The sequence below is a fragment of the Lynx canadensis genome, chromosome X, assembly GCF_007474595.2.
Source record: "Lynx canadensis isolate LIC74 chromosome X, mLynCan4.pri.v2, whole genome shotgun sequence".
Lineage (NCBI taxonomy): Eukaryota > Metazoa > Chordata > Mammalia > Carnivora > Felidae > Lynx > Lynx canadensis.
Window position 1 is genome coordinate 100891114 of NC_044321.2, and position 17512 is coordinate 100908625.

A 17512-nucleotide genomic window follows, 5' to 3' on the forward strand; every position below is an offset into this window, starting at 1 on the left:
ATTGTATCACGTCTTCTTTATCCATTTATCTCTGGATGGACATGGGTTGCTTCCATTGCTCTTATTTTTCTAATTCCTTAAGGTGTAAAATTAGGTCATTGATTTGAGGTCTTTCTTCTTTTTTAATGTAATTACCCACAACTACAAATTTCCCTCTGAGCACTGCTTTTGCTAAATCCTCTCTTTTTGCATGTTGTTTTTTTATTTTCATTTGTCTCGAAATATTTTTTTAATTCCACTTGTGATTTCTTCTTTGACCTATTGACTATTTAAAGTGTGTTGTTTAAGGGTGCTTGGGTAGCTCAGTTGAGTGTCCAGCTTTGGCTCAGGTCACGATCTCCTGGTTTGTGAGTTTGAGCCCTGTGTCGGGCTCTGTGCTGATAGCTCAGAGCATGGAGCCTGCTTCAGATTCTGTGTCTCCCTCTCTCTCTTCCCTTCCCCTGCTTGTGCTCTGTCTCTCTCAAAAATAAACATTTAAAAAAATTTTTTTTAAATAGTGTATTGTTTAATTTCCATATGTATGAATTTTTCAGTTTTACTTTTTTTGATTAATTATTGACTGTTAGTTATTATTATCAAACCTTTCTAGTTAATTTTTCATGTCACTTATTGTATTTTTCAGCTCCAAAAATATCTGTATGGTTTCTCTTTATAATTTCTACCTTTTTATTGATATTTTCTATTTGTTGAGACACTGCTTTCATGATTTCCTACAGGTTCCTTCCCCTCTTGATATCCTTTAGCTCTTTGAGCATAGTAATATAGTTAGTTTGGTTTTTGTATAGTTAGCTCATACATTAATTTATTATCTTCATATTAATTTATCTTTTCCTTTCCATCAGCTATAATTTATTTTTTGCCACATGCCTTATAATTCTTGTTGAAAATTGGACATTTTGAATATTATAATGTGGCAACTTGGGAAATAAGATTCTGCTCCATTTCCAGTGTTTATTTTCATTGTTTGTGGTATAAATTTTTGTTTATATTCTGATTTTACTAATTTTTAATGTCAATATTCTTTGCCATCTGAGGCCACTGATTTCTCTGTTACATTAGCTTATGGTTTGGTCATAAGGTTCATTAAGTCAGCTAGTTATTTGACAGATATTTAATTGAACCAACCAACAAACAAATAAACAACTCTCAGTCTTTGCAGATCGACTCTGTGTGTGTGGCAGGTAATGCTTTCAACACTCATCTAGGCAGTTTAAAATTCTGCCCTTAAAATATATAGTACTTACACCTTAAGCTTACACACTTTTACATGTCACTTATATCTCAATAAAGCTTAACAAACCCCTCTGGTTTAGCTTTTACTTCCTGCTTCTGCTGATCCTAAAAGGTTATCCATAGGTGAGAGCTTAAGGCCTTCTCAGGTTTAGTTTGAACATGTGCCCACCCCTGCGCATAAGTGTCACCTTCTAGGTTTCTATCTCATTCTCCATCCTTTCTTCCCAAGATTTTTGGTTTACCTATTGTTTCCCCCAACTGTTATACTTTACCAATGGTGTCAGTGGTTCAGAAGTTTGTCTTGAAATGTTTTCTACAAATGACCCTTGGAAAATTGCCTTCACGACATGGGAGAGTTCTAAGTTAGGTGGAAATAAAAATAGTTTTTTTATTTGGTCCTTCAGAAAGCCACCCAACATCTCAAAACAAGCTGCCACAAATCTTTGAGAATAAGGTCCATTTTGTGCCCCGTGGTACTAGGAATCTATATGGGTAATGTGGAGTGCTGCTCTCAAAGCCATGAGGGAGTAGGGGATATAATCAGGCTAAGATGCCACAGATCTCTTTTACCAAGATTCAGGTGTTTATTTGTTTATTTATTTTTTTACTTAACTAAGCATTCACCTGATTGCTGTAAACTTTTAATTTGTTTCTGGAATTCTGCTAAAGTTTTTTCTCAGAGTTTTTGCTAGTTTATTCTCTATTTTTGTGGAAAGACAGATTTTTGGAGTTTCCTACAACATCATTTTTGCTGACATCACTGAATATACTTAATCTTAATTATCTGTTTCAATCTCTTTTCTTGGCTTCAATGCCATGAGCCCATGGGGAACAGAGATTATATCTTGGCCATCTTCATCTCTCCAGATACCACCAGAGATCCAGATACATAGTAAGCACCATAAAATTTATGTAAATGAGTGAATAAATTAATAATTGAGTTGAAAATACATCCTATCTTATAGACAATTACATAAATCTTCCAATGCTGGAAAAATCATTGAGGGTGTGTGTGTGACTGCTCATGCTTTTGGATATGTGGATGGGAATGAGGGAAATATGGACTTTCTGCATAGCTATGTTGCATCCGTGAATTAAGCTATTTATTTTAATCAGATTACTAAACTGGTGGATTAGAGAACGGTTGAAGACATAGCATGTCAGTATTACATTTAGTTATGCTATAGAGTCTAATTTTTGCCACATATTAGATGCATGAATATTAATTGAAAGTAAGTACAATTAGGTAGGCTTGTAATTGCTGAATATCTTATATTGTATGAGTTCACATTAAAGATCAATATTAAAACTGGGGCAAGGTACCTAGTGATGTACCACAAGTCACTATATTTTACATTAAAGCAAAATGCCAGTAAGTAAGGGTATTTTGCTGTAGACTAGCTGGATGCTCATCAAACCTATTTTCACTTTTTGAAAAAGAAAATAGGAAGACTATGTTTTTCAGTCTCCCTAGCAACTAGTTTCAGTATGTCTGAATGGGTTCTGACTACTGAAATGTGAGCATATATGATATACATGCTGGGGCTAGAACTCCTCTCCACCATTATTCATGGTCTCTCTCTTTCCCTTTTGCATTCATTATGGGAGCCACATTTTGAAGAAGTCAATATCATAAGATAGAAGGAACTGGAATTGCTGAGTCACTGTTTAGAGAAAATTACCCAGTGGAGTAATTTGATCCATTTTTACCAGTGGCATGAGCCAGAAATAAGTTTGTATTGATGTTAAGCCACTAAGGTTTAAAGATTATTTTCATAGCAGCCACTGTTACTGTCCTAATACAGTTAACTACCATAATATTTTGTTGATAGGCCCTGTGCTCCAAGGATCACAACAGACTGGAACCATGAATCAAATCAAACCAAAATAGGCACAATTGCGAGTCTTCAACATATGTCTACACTAAATAACAATCTATACAATTGTACATTGAACTGCAGTTCAATTCGGATTCAATATAGAAAAATGTTTGTGAAGAATCAGAGCTCTATAGCAGTGATGTTACTGCCTAAAGGGTTAGTGATGTCTCTGTCATCAGAGGCATCCAAATGAAGGCTACATGCACTACCACTTTCTAAGAAAAAAATAAGTGGGGTTCATGCCTCAGACTGGAGTCAGTCTGTGAGAGACATTTTTATATTTGGTAGTCTTCGTTTCTAGGAAATGTAACTTGCAGTGTGGAGAAACTGAACAGTTGAGGAAGAGGACAGTCTAGTCAGGTTAAGCCATAAGAAACACCCTCAAAATTTCAGTGCCTCACAAAAGGAGAGATTGATTTCTCACTCACGTTAGATACCCTTTGTAGGCAAGTTTTTGCTCTGTTCACTGCTTTGTCATTTGAAGTCTCAAGTTGAAGGTACAGCCCTTATCTGAGGCATGCATGGCTTGTTGCAGAGCAAAAAGCTAGGGTAGAACCACACAATGTCTCTTACTGCTTCTGCTTGGATGAGGCATATATCCGTTCCACTCATTCTGTTAGCCTAAGCAAGTCACATGGATAAGCCTGACAACACTATTATAGGAATGATAGTCTTAACATGAGGACAAACCCCAGAGAGATAGTGATGGACCTTGTAGAGTAGGGTAGAGATTATTTTGGGCAAATAATATAAACTACCACAATGACGTATAATTCCACCCAGGAGTGATTCTTTTATATGTGTAGTAGGCCTTTGAGGTATGATTTCATATAGTCAGGCTTTTTTCTAAGTATCTCTTTTCAGCATATCAATGATACTACCCCCAAGCAAATTAATTTGAGTTCCTCTGTAACATCAATGGCAGAGAAGAAATGGCAGTTTTGATTGAACAAAGAATATTAGAAAAAGCTCTCAGTTTCCATTTTCAATTCCAGATCCATAGAGTGAGAATATTTTAAGAGCAGTTTTAGACAAATTTCTAGCCCTCAGCTGTCACAAAAGGAGACCCTCATCTCAGACAATTAGCTTTTTTATTTGCCAAACAGCTTTATTACTGCTTAACAATCTCAAGGACCTTTTATTCTAATTTAAGTTAGGTTTTGTACTATAATTTTTGTTCTATTCAATATTGGTCTTTGTCCTATGACTGGCTGGCTCTTTTTCTAGTTCTGGCTCCTTTAACATTTGATTTACTTTCTGTCATGGCACTAATACAAACAAATTCATAGTGTAGCTTTATGGCCTAGATAGCCTGGCACCACATGTTGCTTTTGTCTTCAGTTACCCAGCTCCTTCTTCATTCTGATTGAAAAACTCATTCACCCGGTTACCCAATAGAACCGCTAGTTCACACACTAAGCCATGCTGTACCTTTTCTATTAGTCTGGGTTTAAATCCTTATAATCATATAAGTTATTCTGGCAAGTGGGATGATTCTGAAGAATATCACTATCAGGAGAAGAGGAAAGGCATGGAAACGAGGGAGCAGCTGAAAATAATTTGGATATACAGAAGAAAGTGGACATTACTAATAGAACTAGGCCCTGAAAGAGACTGAGGATGAGGGAATTTGCTGTAAATGTTGAAGTGTCACCCTTGGATAGAATAAATGAAAACTGTGAAAGAAAAAGAAATGATAAAGGAACTGTAATAGATAGATAGATATAGATATACTGTAGGATTATATATATAAACACATATAAACTGAAGGATTATATATATATATACATATAATTTATACATATATATATATATAACTGATATAAAATATATATGTGTAAACTGAAGGATTCCATTCACGATGGCCTCACTTTTCTCTGTGAAGAAGGCTAAGTGGAAGATAAAGGATTTAACTAAATGAACATTATCTGGAATAGCCACTTTAGGAATTGTTTAAGTAGCTAAATAAAAATAAATATATATTAAGAATATAGAGTATTAACCAGAGATTAAGTGATATTTTAGGATCCAGAAATAAACCACAGAAAGCAGAAGGATACGCCATTAATGTATACAATATTTTTTTGTAAAATGAAACTGAGGTTGGAGCTATGTGTATCATTTTGTGTATTTTAAGTTTATCTCATGTTAATCCTATAATATTCCTTGGTTTATTTATTTTTCAACACCGGCTGTGTAAAGAAATGGAACTCTGAGAACTATTTCCATGGCACTTTTAACATACTAAAGCGAAAGACAACCAAAATAATTCACATTTAAATGAATGGAAGGGGTACAACCGCACAGCTGGAAACTGGATTTGATGGTGAGTATCAGTGATAGACTATTTTCTGTGGATGGTATCACAAAATAATACAGTAGCAGTCGAAATAATACTCTTTGTAACACATTGCACTGGCTTCATTTATCTGTTTAATGAATAGGAAATCTACTTAAGCCACAGTGCCCAGATATGCTATTTCTTTTACCTCAAATGCATTTTTCACATTGCCTTTGTGATAATGGAAAAAAAAGTGTTATAAACAAAAAAGAATGTCTTTTATCCCACAGGATACTTAATATGCAGTGAAGCTACTAGCTGAGGTTTCAGTTTGGTTTTTAAGAAATTGAATAATTTAAGATTCATGTCAGCAATGAAGCATTTAAAAATGGATATATAATCTCAATAATTAATTCTATATACTAGATAGTTTTGTGTGAAATATGGAAATTTAGGGGAATATGGCAAATGTTTGGTATATTAAAATCATTAGGTACTTCCACACAATGCCAAACTTTATAATGAATTTTGTCTGTTCTTTACAGATTTATGATATTAACAGAACTTTTGTATGAAGTTCTAAGTTTTATTTCATTTTTAAATTTCTATTGTCCTCTGATAAACCACTGGGATAGTATTCTCTAAAAGGTGCCTGATGCCAAATGTAAGAAAAATAAAAAGGTAGAATGGTCTAAAAACTAGCAATATAAAAACATAAAGAAGTGCTAATTTGGGTCTTTGCTTGGGAGAGAATGATGAGGATAAGCATTGTTAACAGTCTTAATGTCGCAATATCTCATCAGTACACCACGTAGCATGGTTATCCATGTTTTGTCAGATACATTATGTGATTCAACCATTTGTGTGCATCAGTATTATATAAGACATTTAGTAAAAGAGAAGAAGTGAATGAAATTTCATATTGAATTAAAAATTATCTATACTCTCTTTCCAAAATCAAAGGTAACTCATAATCCAAGAGATGGATTTAATATTTTAAAAGCAAGCAAAGGGTGCCTGGGTGGCTCAGTCGGTTAAGCATCTGACTTCAGCTCAGGTATGATCTCATGGTTGGTGAGTTCGAGCCCTGCGTTGGGCTCTGTGCTGACAGCTCGGAGCCTGGAGCCTGCTTTGGATTCTGTGTCTCCCTCTCTCTCTCTGCCATTTCCCAGCATGTTCTGTCTCTCTCTCTCTCTTTCTCTCTCTCTCTCCCCAAAATAAATATTAAAAAAAATAAAAGCAAGCAAAGGCCTTGGATGTAACAAGATGCTATCAATTTTCACTGGAACCGATGAATGTTTTTAATTGGTGCTTTTTCGAACTACCTTGGCAATGTGCATAAATAAAATAGAAAAGCGTGCTAGTTGTATAAAATAAAAACAACTATCCTTCATGTCCAGACAAATAAATAATTTACTTGTATAAAAGTGTGCTCATTGGGCTACACCTACACTGGAAATTTCTCCCTGACATATTTGGCTTTGGTTGATGGTTGTGGAATGCCAACCTATTTAAACACATATACATCTACACATTCAATCAAATTTTGGGGCATGAGTTGATTATTCTTTGGCTTTGATAGTCTACTCAGAAGATAAGATATCAGAACACGTGGCCACAACTCCCAGATTACTGATATTAGCATTTTGTATGCCTAGACAAAAATATCTTGTATAGTTTAGATATTTACAACGTGTTAAGATAATTATCTATCACTTGTAAAAGTCACAACAAAGGAAAAACAGATAACAGATATATGAAAAGTATTTAGTAGGAAAGCCTTTAGTAAATTATAAGAACAATAATTCTATAGGTGGACTTTTTTCAAGTACAGATGTACTCTGGAAGAATTCTTAAAACACTTTAAAAATCACAGAATCCTATTGGGAATGAAAAGGTAAGGGAGGATTGGAGAGATTATTATCTAAAGGAACTGTGTGGTAAGGTATTTTGAAAATGAATAACAACGGAATATGAAATATTACCTTTCTTTTATTATTTTTTTGAAAGAGTGAGATCACGAGAAAGGGAGGAGCAGAGGAAGGAGAGAGAGAGTCTTAAGCAGACTCCATACCCGACAATTTGCCCAATGCAGGCCTCGATCTCATGACCTTGAGATCATGACCTGAGCTGAAATCAAGAGTCCAATGCTTAACTGAGTGAGCCACACAGGCACCCTGAAATATTACCTTTCTTAAATAAAGTTTAAATTTTCTCCCACCAACCTGTGTTAATATTTGGGCCTGTCATAATGTTAAAATTTGAAAAGGACTTTGTTTAAAAGAGAAGAAAAAAGTTAACAAGGTTTTGATGGTAAAATATCCACAGTTTCCTATGTAGATTAGATTATTGGCAACAACATTCCAGTCATGCTTTTGCCTCACAACCTTCGTACTCACTCCTCCCACTGCTAAAATATTGTTTCCTCAAATAATTGTGTGATGGTGCCTTTCATTTTGTTCATGTCTCTGATCAAATATCCCCTTATCAGTGAAAACTTCTCAGATAGCATATATAGTAAATATATATCAAATATATAATTATAATATATACTATATATTACAATTATATATTATATTATATATTGCATATCATATATATCATCTATATGAGGTCTATATATATATATAAAATACCAATGCACACACACCCCTGTATTCCCTATATCTATCTGCTTTCTCCATTGCATTTATTATTATCTGACAGAACAATTTATATGTTTATTGTCTGACTCATCCCAGCTAAAATGTAGGATCTAGGAGAACAAGTAAATATATGTATGCATAGTAACCAAAATACCTCATATCTTTATTTCAGTTTATCATCTATTATCTATGTATTATCCATCTATCTATTATCTATCTACCTACCTATCATCTATCTAATCTGTCATCCCTATACCTGTTCTTATTGATATCTTTGATGCCCCTTCAGCACCAATGGATTTATTCTAGCCTTTCATCTTATTGTGACTTCTTTCTGAGACTCTCCTTATCCATAACGTATTTACTTATTTGTTCATTCACAGTATAGTTGTAAGAAGTTGTATAATTACCTACTGATACCCCTATAAGAAAAAAAAACATAATAGTTCCTTTTGTCTTTAGCTTTTATAATATCCAATCAAAACAGAAGAGTCCATCTCACCCCAAAATTCCCTTGTGCAACCCTTTGTAATTTAAATGGTCTCCCAACCCCAAATCAAGGCTTCCACTGATCTGTGTTCCTTGAAAATGACAAATGGAATCATTTGATATATAACCTCATGACTGAGTTCTTTCACTAAGCAAACTGCAGTTGAGAGTCACTGATGTTGTTTCATGTATTAATAGTTTATTCCTATTTATCGCTGAGTAGTATTCCATTGTTTGGGTGTCTGACGATTTGTACATCTATTCAGTTTGAAGGACATTTGAGTTGTTTCTAGTTCTTTTTTTCAAATATTAATAAAACAGCTATAAACAATTACATACACAAGTTTTTGTGTAAACATATGTTTTCGGTTTTCTTGGGTAAATGCTGAGGAGTGGGTTGGCTAGTTCTTATGGCAAATATATGACTACCATTATTAGAAACTGCCAGACTACCTTCCAAAGTAACTATACCATTTGCATTCCTGAGAGGAGATATGAACATTGCAGTTGCTGCAAATAGTCTTTTGTAGTTGTTAGCATACAGATAATGCATGTATCTTGTTGAGATTCATACAAAAGTATTTCATCTTTGGTACTATTGTTAATGAGTATGTTTTATAAATTTTGACTTCTAAGTTGTTACTACTGTACAGGAATACACTTTATGAATATTGACCTTGGCCCTATGGCCTTGGTAAACTCACTTGTTTGTTCTAGTATCTTTCAGGTAGACTTTTTGGGATTTTCTATGTACACAATTATGCTATATGCAAATAGAGAAAATGTGTTCCTTTTCCATCTATATGCCTTTATTTCCTTTTCTTATTTCATTGAAAGTAGTTAATATATGATGTTGAACATCAGTGGTGAGAGTGAACATTCTTTTTTTATTCCCAATATTGTTGGGAAAGCACTCACATTTTCAGCATGTAATATGATATTAGCAGTCAGTATTTTGTTGATACCACTTGAGTTAATCAAGTTCCCTTCTATTCATGGTTTGTAGAGCTTTCAAATTCTTTTTAAATATTTATTTTTTGAGAGAGAGAAAGCATGAGCGGGGTGGCAGTGAGAAGGGGAGAGACATCCAAAGCGGGCTCCGCCCTGACGGCAGAGAGCCCAATGTGAGGCTCAAACCCACCAACCCTGAGATCATGATCTGAGCCAAAGTCGGTCACTCTACCAACTAAGCCACCCAGGAGCCCAGAGATTACTTTTTGCTTTTGTTTTTATTTTTTCCTCTATTTATCTGTAATCTATCTATCTATTTATTTATTTATTGGCTTGGTATTATATGTCCTTTAATGTGTCTTCCCATTCCATCTATCTTGTCAGGTTTATTGGTATAGAGCTGTTCTTAGTATATCTTTATTATCTTTTTAATGTTTATATGTATTGCAGCAATGCTCTTACCTAAGTAATTTCTGATATTGGTAATTTGTATCTTTCTTTTTTTCTTGGTAAGTAAGGCAATTTTAGTAAATTTTTTTCAAGGAACTAGGTTTTGTTGCATTTGTCTATTTTATAATTAAATTTCATGGATTTCAGGTATGATCTTGATTATTTTCTTTCTTTTGCTTGTTTTGGGTTTAATATCTTTTTTGTTTGCTTGCTTTTAGTGTACTGATTTAGGACTTTTCTTCCTTTAGTATAACCATTTATGTTATAAATTTCCTTCTCAGTACTGCTTTAGTTGCATTCCACAAATTGTGATATATTATAGTTTTGTTTTTATTTAGTTCCAAATAATTTGTTAACACCCTTTGAGACTTCCTTCTTGACACATGGTCATTTAAAAATCAGAGCCCAAATGTCCATCAACTGATGAATGGGTAAAGAAGATGTGAGATATATATATATATATATATATATATATATATATGCAATGGAATATTATTTGGTGATCAAAAAGAATGAAATCTTGCCATTTGCAAAGTTGATGGAACCTGAATGCATTATGGTAAGTGAAATAAGTCAATCAGAGAAAGACAAATATATTATTTCACTCATATGTGGAGTTTAAGAAACACAACAGATGAACATAGGGGAAGAGAAGGAAAAATAAGATAAAAACAGAGAGGGAGACAAACCATAAGAGACTCTGAAATACAGAGAACAAACTGAGGGTTGCTAGAGGGGAGGTAGGTGGGGGGATTGACTGGGTGATAGGCATTAAGAAGGGCACTTGTTGGGATGAGCACTAGGTGTTATATGCAAGTGATGAATCACTAAATTCTCTCCTGAAACCATCATTACACTATAGGCTAACTAACTTGGATTTAAATAAAATTAAAAATGAAATAAAATAAACTTTAAAAATTTGTTATTTTCAATATATTTGGGGATTTTCAGGTATCTTCCTTTTATTTAAATCTATTTCATTCAATGTCAGAGAACACTCACTCTATGATTTCTGTTCTTTAAAATTTTAAGTGTTACTTTATGTTTAAGAATATGCAGGGGCACCTGGGTGGCTCAGTCAGTTAAGTGTCTGACTCTTGAGTTCAGCTCAGGTTGTGATTTCACGGTCGTGGTTTTGAGTCTAGTATCAGGCTCTGCCCTGAGCATGGAGCCTGCTTGGGATTCTCTCTCTCTCTCTCTCTCTCTCTCTTTTTCTCTTTCTTTGCCCCTCCCCTGCTCGTGCAAAATAAATAATCATTAAAAAAAGAATATGCTGTATTTTGTTGAATATTACATGTGCATAAAATAAATATATTCTATTTTTGGATTGAATGTTCTATAAATGTGTTTTAGGTCAAGTCGCTTGATAATGTTTTTCAGGTCTTCTCTATTCTGACTGATTTTCTACTTGGTGTATCAATTACTGAGAGAAGAGTGTTGATGTCTCCAACTCTAATTCTAGATTTTTAAATTTCTCCTTATAGTTCTTTCATGTTTTCCACGTGTATTTTGAAGTTCTGTTATTAGGTGAACACATATTTAAATTGTTATGCCTTCTTAGAGAACTGGCCTCTATTATTATATAATGTCCTTCTTTTCCTTGGTAATTTGTTTTGAAGTCTACTTTGTATGATATTAGTAAAGATATTTCAGCTTTATTTTTTATCAGTATTTAAATTGTGCATATTTTTTAAATCTATCTATATATTTATATCTATCTATCTATCTATCTATCTATCTATCATCTATATATCTAGTGGTTTTCTTATATACATAATATATGTTGGTCTTGAATTTTGTATTCAATATGGAAATCTCTATTTTAATTCCTCCATTTAGACAATTTACTTTCAATGTGATTATTGATATGGTTTGATTAAAGTTAATCATTCTGTTAGCTCTTTTTATTCGTTCCACCTGTTCTTTTTCCTCTTTTTTTTTTACTTTTATTTGGATTGAGTATTTTGATGATTCCATTTTATCTCCATTACTTACTTATTCTGTATTAATATTAGTGGTTATTCTACAGTTTAAAACATATGTCTTTAATTAATTAGAGTCTACCTTTAAATAATATATTACTTCAGGTATAGTATAAGGTCTTTACAACCGTATATTACAAATTCTCTCCTCATAACTTCTGTGCTATTTTTGTACTAACTTCCACTTTTACACATCTTTTAAAAACACAGTGCTTTGGTACTATTTTTATTTTAGACAAGTAAAGCAAGACATAGAAGTAATTAGAGGAAATAGAATTTAGACAAAAAAGTTACCTTTATTATTATTTTAATTTTCAGGGATATTAATTTCTTTGTGAAGATTCAGACTTCTTCCTGGTATCATATTTCTTCTGCTTAATGGACATCTTTTAACATTTCTTGTCATATAGGCATGTAGCAATACATTCACTCAGGTTTTATTTTTATGGAAATTATTTCTTTCTCATTTTTGAAATATATTTTCACTGGGTATAGACCTATGGGGTGTTTTTAGAAAAACATTCAGCTCTTTATAAATATCATTCCAATACTCTTTGTGTTACATGGTTTCTGACAAGAAATCTTATTTTTATTGTCATTGTTCTTCTGTATGTAATGTATATTTTTTCTTTGGATGACTTACATTTTCACTTGATTGAATATAAGTCCAGTTTTGTGTGTATGCATATTTGTGTGTAATTGGTAATTATTGTACTTGGTTTACTCTGAGCTTCAACACTCTGTGGTTTGTTGTGTGGCATTAATTTTGACAGTTTGGTAAAAGCTGACTATGGCTTGAAAGAGAATTTAGAACCCCTGGAAGCACAGGTATAAGAGAAATTCACACTCATTGCAGGCTGTTTAATGTCATTAGTCACTCAAAACAAAGATTGGTGAGATCCTGAGTATTGGTGATTGGTGAGATTCCTCATAGTATAAGTCTGGATGAAAGGAATAATAGCAGCAAATCCAATGTCTCCACAAATATTTCTCTTTCCTTATTCTTTCTTCTCATTTTTGGATTCCAGTTGCACATATGACAAATAATTTGATATTGTCCTTCAAATTGATTGCTTTGTGTTTTCACTTTCACCCTTTTCCTCTTTATGTTTATTTGGATAATCTCTATGGGCATATCTTCAAGTTCATTGGTTCTCTACCTAGCTGTGTTCAGTCTACTGATGTGCCCATCAAAGGTATTCTGTATTGCATTTACTGTTTTTCTTTTTTAACACTTTACTTGATTATTTCATATAGCTTCAATTTTCTGCTGAAATTTGCCATATGATTTTGCATGTTGCCAACATTATCCATGAGAACCTCTAATATATTAATCATAGATAACTTAATTTTCTTTCAGATAGTTCCAACATTCGTTTCATACTTAATTCTGGTTCTATTGATTGCTTTATCTCTTGGCAGTATATTGTTAATTGATTTTTAAATATCCCTCATAATTTTATGTTGAAACCTGCACACCTCATACAAAACAGTAGAGATTAAAACAAATAGTTCTTATGTCTAGAAATTGGCATGCCTTTGTTTATACTAGGCTATTGGTGTGTTTGTGTGTGTGTTTGTGTGTTTATAATTCTAGTCAAGAGTGGAATAGGGTTTGGAGTTTCTTGCTGCTGTTGTCAATCTTGTTACCATGGTGTTCCAGGTCTCAGTTTCCTCTAGCGATACATTGTATTTAGAGTGGGTTCCAGTTGCCCAAAGCTTTTTATTAATGTCTGCTCCACAGCTGTAGGTCTTCCCTTTGGGCTGTGCCTCAAAGAGGGTCTTCTTTCAGGTTCTTGTAAGACTTTCATCATTACTACATTGTTTCTTTACTTGCCTCCTGTTAGTCTGAGGATGAGGGTGCTCTCCTTTGTTCTAATTAATCTTCTATCCTAGGCAAGAACTGTGTCCTTGGGTCTTGAAGATGTGGACTTATTATTCTTGCCCCTCCTCAAATATAGTTCTCCTGTCCTCCCTATGGGTACAGTTTTTTTCCCCCTGTTCCCATTTACCTGCTGTAGTGCATTTTCACCAGTTCCTTAAGGCTCACATTTTGTGTTGCCCTTTCCTCTCTCCCAGTTTAAAGTTGTTGTTCCATAGGTGAAACAGGCAAAACAGATTTGGGTAGGATTTGCAGCTGATATTCTCCTCACCCAGACTTGTTCTATGAGGAATGCCTTTTAAGGATCTCAACAGTCTTTGTTTTGAGTGTCTGATGATGTCTATGGAGAAAAGCCTGCAATGAGTGTGTATTCCTGTTATACCTGTGCCTTCAGGGGTTCTAAATTCTCTCTCCAGCCATAGTCAGCTTTTAACAATTTGCCAACAACTTGTAAATCAACTTTTAAAATTGAGATACTCTTAGAGATTTACAAGGATTTATACTAGGCTATACAAAATATAGATTTTATAGATTTAAAAAAAAACCCTGCAAAATAGTAGAGTGTTCCTGTGGGTAAACCATTCACTCATCTTCTCTTTTTGTTAACATCTTACATAACCATAGAACATTTATCACAATTAAGAAATTATTCTTGGTACTATACTATTCACTAAAAAAATTGCCTACCTCTCTTAACGGTGTCTGGTAATATCTTTTCTATATAAGTCTTTGCATTTGATTTCTTCTTGCCTCTTCTCATCCTGTCTTTCCTTAGATTTCAAGTTATTATGACCTGTGTCTTGTCACCTCAGTTTTCTGATAGGTTAAAGAAATTATGAATTTGCAATTTGTCTGGCTTTGCTGTTTTGTTGTTGTAAAGATGGAAGTGATGCTCTTTTCAGCTATGTATATTCCAAGTAGAAATCATAATAGACAAATATTTTTAAATGAATGAATGATTTGTTTTCCACAGATAAATTTGATATATATGGGAAGACAGACAATTATTTAAATATTAAGGTATTTCATGCAGCTTGTTTTCTAATTTACTATATGTATGTAATAACATAATAACCCATTTGGGAATCCTTCATAGGCTAGAACTTAAATGTAGTGTTTAGAAACACTTCACAAAAAGGTTTTGGCATTTTAAGTAAACACCTACTCAAAAAGTAGCTTCTTTTTTCAAATTTGAGATGTTTAAAAAAATTATTTAAATTTCAGTTAACATACAGTGTAATATTAGTTTCAGGTATACAATATAGTGATTCAGAAATTCCATGAAACACCCAGTGATCATCACAACAACTGCACTCCTTAATCCCCATCACTTATTTATTTTATTTATTTATTTTTGAGTTGGGGAAGAGCAGAGGAAGAGGGAGAGAGAGAATCTTAAGCAGTCTCCATGCCCAGCGCTAAACCAATGCTTGAACTCATGACCATGAGATCATGACCTGAGCCAAAATCAAGAGTCAGACACTTCACCAACTGAGTCACTCAGGTGCCCCCTCATCACTTATTTAACCCATCTCCCCAGCCATCTCCCCTCTGGTAACTCTCAGTTTGTTCTCTATAGTTAAGAGTCTGTTTTTTGTTTGGCTATTTTCTCTTTTTTCCCTTTGCTCATTTGTTTTTTCTTAAATTCTACATATGAGTGAAATCATATGGTATTTGTCTTTCTCTAACTTATTTCATTTAGAATTATACACTTTAGTTCCATTCACATCATTCTAAATGGCAAAATTTCATTCTTTTTTTATGAGTGAATAATATTCCATTGGGTATGTATACCACATCTTTTTGATCCATTCATCATTCAGTGGACACTAAGCTATTTCCATAATTTGGATATTGTGGATAATGCTACAATAAACATTGGGGTGCATGTGCCAATTTTAAACAGCATTCCTGTATCCTTTGGGTAAATACCTCATAGTGAAATTGCAGGGACATATGGTAGTACTATTTTTAATTATTTGAGGAACTTCCATACTATTTTTCAGAGGGGTTGCACCAGTTTGCATTCCTACCAGCAGTACAAAAGGGTTCCTGTTTCTCCACATCCTCGCCAACATTTGTTGTTTCCTGAGTTGTTAATTTTAGCCACTCTGACAGGTGTGAGGTGGTATCTCATTGTGGTTTTGTTTTTTGTTCCTATGATGAGGAGTGATGTTGAGCATTTTTTCATGTGTCTGTTAGCCATCTAGATGTCTTCTTTGGAGAAGTCTCTACTCATGTCTTTTGCCCATTTCTTCACTGGATTATTTGTTTTTTGGGTGCTGAGTTTGATAAGTTCTTTATAGATTTTGGATACTAACCCTTTATCTGTCATATTCAAATATCTTCTCCCATTCTGTCAGGTGCCTTGTAGTTTTGCTGATTGTTTCCATCTCTGTGCAGAAGCTTCTTATCTTGATGAGGTCCCAATAGTTCATTTTTGCTTTTCTTTCCCTTGCCTCTGGAGACATGTCAAGTAAAAGTTGCTGTGGCTGAGGTTAAAGAGGTTGATGCCTGTTTTCTCCTCTAGGATTTTGATGGCTTCATGTCTTACATTTAGGTCTTTCATCCATTTTGAGTTTATTTTTATGCATGGCATTAGAAAGTGGTTCAGGTTCATTCTTCTGCATGTCGTGGTACAGTTTTCCCAACACTATTTGCTGAAGAGACTGTCTTTTTTCCATTGGATATTCTTTCCTGCTTTCTCAAAAATTAGTTGGCCATACATTTTGTGGGTCCACTTCTGGGTTTTCTATTCTACTCCATTGATCTATGTTTCTGTCCTTGTGCCAGCACAATACTGTCTTGATAATTACAGCTTTGTAATAAATCTTGAAGTGTGGAATGGTGATGCTCCAGTTTTGGTTTGCTTTTTCAGGATTGCTTTGGCTATCTGGGTCTTTTCTGGTTCCATACAAAATTTGGGATTGTTTGTTCTAGCTCTGTGAAGAATGCTGGTGTTATTTTGATAGGGATTGCATTGAATATGTAGATTTCTTGGGGTAATATTGACAGTTTACCAATATTTGATATTCGAATCATGAGAATGGAATGTTTTTCCTTTTTTCTGTCTTCAATTTATTTCAAAAGCTTTCTATAGTTTTCAGTGTATAGATTTTTCACCTCTTTGGTTAGGTTTATTCCTAGGTATTTTATGGGTTTTTGTGGAATTGTAAATGGGACTGACTCTTTGATTTCTCTTTCTGTTGCTTCATTATTCATGTATAGAAATGCAACCTATGTCTATACATTGATTATGTGTCCTGCGGCTTTGCTGAATTCATGTATCAGTTCTAGCAGTTTTTTGGTGGAGTCTTTTGGGTTTTCCACATACAATATCATATTGTATGTGAAGAGTGGAAGTTTGACTTCCTCCTTGTGATTTGGATGCTTTTATTTCTTCATGTTCTCTGATTACTGAGGCTAGGACTTCCAACACTGTGTTGAATAACAGTGGTGAGAGTGGACATCCTTGCCTTGATCCTGATCTTAGGGGAAAAGGCTCTCTGTTTTTCCCCATTGGTGATGATATTAGTGGTGGGTCTTTTTTATATGGCTTTTATGATCTTGGGGTATGACACTTCCATCCCTACATTATTGAGGGTTTTTCTCAAGAAAGGGTGCTGTATTTTGTTAAATGCTTTCTCTGCGTCTATTATGTGGATCATGTGGTCCTTTTCTTTTATTAATGTGATGTGTCACATTGATTGATTTTCAGA